This window comes from Acanthisitta chloris, unplaced genomic scaffold, assembly GCF_000695815.1.
Source record: "Acanthisitta chloris isolate BGI_N310 unplaced genomic scaffold, ASM69581v1 scaffold25934, whole genome shotgun sequence".
Taxonomy (NCBI): domain Eukaryota; kingdom Metazoa; phylum Chordata; class Aves; order Passeriformes; family Acanthisittidae; genus Acanthisitta; species Acanthisitta chloris.
Genome location: NW_008670185.1, coordinates 26,666 through 31,600, shown reverse-complemented (window position 1 = coordinate 31,600; position 4,935 = coordinate 26,666). Strand labels below are relative to the sequence as shown.

Genomic DNA, 4,935 nt, shown 5'->3' with positions numbered 1-4,935 from the left:
GAGTTAATCCTGTCTAGAATAAAAATTTGTTTTCCTCATGAGCAGTTCCAGAATCATCACACTCAAAACTCCAGAAGCGTATTTGCATTTATCACCTCTTTTGTATGCACTGTCCTCAAAATGAAGCTGAAATCTTGCCCTGACCTGGATAGTTCCAGAACAGAAAAGGGCTGAACTGAACCCTCAACCAACTTTAACACCTTAAAACCAGAGGAGGCATTTAGTCTGCTACCTAGAAGGGAAACACTCTCCTTACTCCCCTCTGCCCCACCAAAAGCCTGGCCGAGTGCAGTGAGCCACAGAGGAGGACACACACTGCTCTCATTAACTGTTTTGGGCTACTGCAGAGCACTGAGGCAATAGCTTCTACAATATAACTAGAAATTCCACTACAAGGGGGGGAAAAAAAACACACTCAAACTTTCAACTTCAAACAGCAACTCAGCTGCTCCTCAAGCACAGCGTGAGCGAACATGATTTTGTCAATTTGTTCCATCTGTTCAACTTGTGCAGCTAATACAAGTCATGGGATCTGCTGCCAGCACATGTAAAGATCACAGCCAACACCTATTCACTCTCAACTGTTATTTTCCTCCTTGCCACCCTTCAAGGGGGAGGGAATACCTCACAGCAGAAATTTGGATCAGATTTAGTACAGGAAGCCACAGCCCAGTACAAGGAGGCTCTGTGCAAGCAAATGACAAACCGCATGTCCAGGGAAGGGAAGAAAAAGGCCAGAGGAGTGGCGGTAGAGGAAATCATCGACCCACCTCGCAGCTGGGCCGAGGAGCCCTAATGAAAACCATCACTGCAGACTGGATAGGTTAGCTACAGCTGTACTGAGATAAGAGTGCTGGAAGAGAAAACGCACCCGGCCGACACCACCTTCGGGACGGAATACCCGTTCCCATTTACAAACTCATCCCCTTTCCCTTAGAAAACTGCCTCCCATGTTGTCTTGCTAAGTCATGTCAAATCACGTGAAGCCAACAGGTTGACAGCCAAACAATGAGAGGAGCCTGCCAGATCTCTGCGTGCAGCCCTCCTGCACTGTCCCAGGAGGAGGACAATTTGCCATCAGGTTTTCTGGCATCACCAAAGGACTTTGAGGCCTCCTTTAAAAGAAAAAAAGCGTTGCTTGCTGGCGTCCTCAGAGAGGGAAAACGTTGCTTAGGACATGCAAAAATACCAATCATCCATCCTGTGCCAAGTCCAGCTCCGTATCAGTCTCTCAGAAAGTGGCCACATGAGAGCATTTTGTGCTATTGTACCAGTCACATGAAAGAAAACTTAGGGAAGTTAAGAGGAGGCTGTCAAAAGAGCATATGGAAAAGAAGGAGACCACCAAAGAACAGCTTAACTTCCAGTAAAAATGTCTCCCTTCAGCAGAAGGAGCACACAAACTGCTATGACAGCATGTCAGGGCAGAGCTATCAGACTACATCCCACTCGTGTCATGGGGCTCCACAGACACACAGGAACAAACAAATACACTGGCATTGACATTACCAGTTTGTGGGTGCAAAAAAGGGCATGTGCATTGAATAATACTGCAGTGGGTGAAAACTTAGCTCTCCCAAGTCTCCCCCTGCTTCCCCATTCTCACAAGTTTGGTCATCTCTCAAACCTGGCTCCCCCTCACATCTCTATTTGTCCAGCTGGCTTAACCACTATATATTATTTTATGTTATTTTATTACTGACCCTGCTGCAACTGAAAGTCTGCTGAAAGAATATAAAAAAAACCACTATCAGTTGTGTTTAATTTCTAAATAATTTCCAATTTCGAATAAATAAAATTTCCCATTACACTTTGAAATTAATAGTGGAGTTGCTGCTTTCAAAATAAACATGTTCAAACCAATTATTTTAAAAGACATTTAATCTTTTATAAACAGAATTAATGAAATGTTTCTGGGCAGAAAGATAAAAGTATCTTGTTGATCTCTTTCTGCAGAAACGCTATAAAAATTGAGGGAATTAAAAAAATCTTATATATGGGATTTTTTCACATCAGCAGTCACTTTTGCTTAATGCTTCAGAAAAAGGTGACAACCTCCAAAATTATGTGGGATGCAGGAATGGGGAAGGAATTCCTACTGACTCATGTGAACAGCTGCCACCATGAAACACCAGATAAGATTTCCCTTTGCAAAAACAAGCCTGATTACAAGCCATCAGGGAATTCAAGCTACCGCATTTACATTCAATCACTTACAAAAATAATGTTAACATTTCCAGTTTAAATGAATGATTAGTGTTCACTTTTTGCTGTTGCATATTCAGTAAGAGAAAATATGCTAACATAATACGACACGAGAAAGCAAAATACAAGGGGACCTCTGAAAAGAGAAATGCATTAGCCAGAAGGCACTCCACTGCTATTAAACAAGGAAAAACATATGGCTAAGACCAGGGACAGCTTCTTTATAAAAAAGTGCTTTTTTTCACACGTCCTCCCCTTGACTCCTTCAGCACCAGCCACAGTTGGAAACAACCCGTATTACTCTGTCTATTAGTGTCCACACCTTGAGATTTTACCCCAACAAGTGTGGGAGTTTTTAGTACCAGTATTGATTCAGCTCCCCCTGTTACATAAATGCCCTACACTGCTTCAAAATACAACGTCTTTCTGTTGATAGGTCTCAATATCCTCCTTTACAGCTTTGTGAATGCAGTATCACACTCTGGGAAGATAGCTCTGCTGGGTTGTATTAACTGTGCCCCTCTTGGGGAAGGTGGGGATGAAGGGTAAGGATACAGACCTAAATGGTAATTATTAATCATAATGATTAATTCAAAAGCCATGGGTGATCAACGGGCCAAGCAATGCACCTTCCATCACAGGACTGACATGTCCACTTGGACCACAGCAAATCATTGCTTCCTGGAGTCTCCCTGACCACCCCACTAACATTTTAGCTCCACACAGCCAGTCAAGTACAGACAGGGTAGGAGGAATACTCATAGCACCTCTAGTGGAAGAAAAGTAGAGGACAAATAAGGACAGGATGCTAATGCGGGCTGGAATGGGAAAAGCAACTGTGGGCAACAAGCACAGAATAGGAACATCTCTAAGAAAAGAGCAGATCTAGAAAGGTCACATATGAGCATGGACATACAGTGCAGAGAAAGAAACGTGAAGGCCCTTGGCACTGGGCCAGGGCCACGCAAAACAGTCCTCAGCACAAGCAGGTGATTATAAAGAGGACAGGGAGGCACCCAGAGTGGAAGAGGTTCCAGAAAGTATGTGCTGCACCCGAGAGGCATTAGAAATGAGAGCACCTCTGGTAGCAACACCAAGTGGGCACTTCATTTTGAGGAGCCTGCAAGGGTGTAGTTCCAAGGGCACCTCTTCCTGACTTTATTGCTGGCAGACTGTGCTGAGGTTGAGCACTAGTATGTGAAGATCTTGAACATTATCTCAAGATTTTCATCTCCCTCATAGGGGAGGAGGAAATGGTTGAAGGGAGGACACCAGACACATTTTTTCTTAATGTTTCAGAACAGCAACAACAACCACCCACAAAAGAAACAAAGTAAACAGCAGAGGTTTAAGAGAATTTGGGAAAGCATGGAGAAGGATGATTGCTTAGAAATCTAGAAAGCATAGTAAGGCTCCAATCCAGCAAAACATCTAAGCTATGCTGAATTTTCTTCCTGCCAGTAATGCCTCCCCCTACAACCTCAACACGCTTATGTGAGCAAAATATTTTAAATAAAACTTCCAGTAAGTAGACTGTAATGAATGGATCCAATGTATTTAAAAACCATTAAAAAATGCCAAAGCTAATGGCTGAAATATTGCTTTGCATTATTTATCAATGCATTAAACACACAGGAATCTTGCTCATTTTGCATATACGTGTCACTTAGATGCATCTGCTTTCCTAATATGATCCAACATATTTCCAGAAGGAATAAAAATCCCTAAATACTGATAGTTACCTACACATTTTCTAAGAATCACTGGCTGCAATGGTCATCTGTACACAGTTAAGGTTAATATTTACAGTCTCACTAGGTCAGCACAATTTATTTTTCCATTGGCAAAAGCTTCCTGAAGATTCTTCCAACAGAAAGAGAGAGGTAGGACAGAAGTAAGTACTCCTGGGCAGGGTGTGCTTCCTGTTAAATTTGCTGAGATGTAACAGTACTATTTATTTTAAATACAAAACAGTTACTTGTCTCAACACATATAATTCTAGTATGTTTAGTAAGTTGACTTCAATACAGTATCATTGTAGTACCTGAAAGGCCATGCCTTCTCTTGTGTTTCCCCAACCTGTTAGACTTCAGCACAGAACAAACTGTACCATAGAAAGAGGAAGGATACTTGATTGGAAATCTAGAATATGTAGTAAATTCCCAGTCTGATAAAACACATAAGCTACAATGAATTTTCTCTCTGCCAGCAGTTCCAGATGAAGCCAACAGGATCACTTAAGTTCAGAAGTTAAGCCTGTGTCAGAATACATCACTGGGCAGGGACTTTTCACTTACTGTTCTGAAAACACTCAGCAAACATTATTTACCCTAGACAGTGGGCCATATTTGGCCGTTAATTATAATCCTCATTAACTGCTTAGAAATGAATGGCACAGATATAATCACTTAAAGCTTCAAAATCGTCTTAGTGGGGAGCAAACTTTAACACAGTCTTTAAGTGACCTGCTGTAGAAACAGTGAGTCCACATGTGCATTCAGTTGAGCACCTAGGCATTCTTCCTTCTCCCCTAGACAGTGGGCCATATTTGGCCGTTAATTATAATCCTCATTAACTGCTTAGAAATGAATGGCACAGATATAATCACTTAAAGCTTCAAAATCGTCTTAGTGGGGAGCAAACTTTAACACAGTCTTTAAGTGACCTGCTGTAGAAACAGTGAGTCCACATGTGCATTCAGTTGAGCACCTAGGCATTCTTCCTTCTCCG

The 4,935-nt window shown here is 42.0% G+C and overlaps 1 protein-coding gene across 1 annotated transcript in view; it reads right to left on the bottom strand.

Annotated features, from left to right (window-relative positions):
• Nucleotides 1–4,935, bottom strand: part of PTCH1 (patched 1) — a 36,860-nt gene that overhangs the window by 14,380 nt on the left and 17,545 nt on the right. The window lies entirely within an intron of this gene.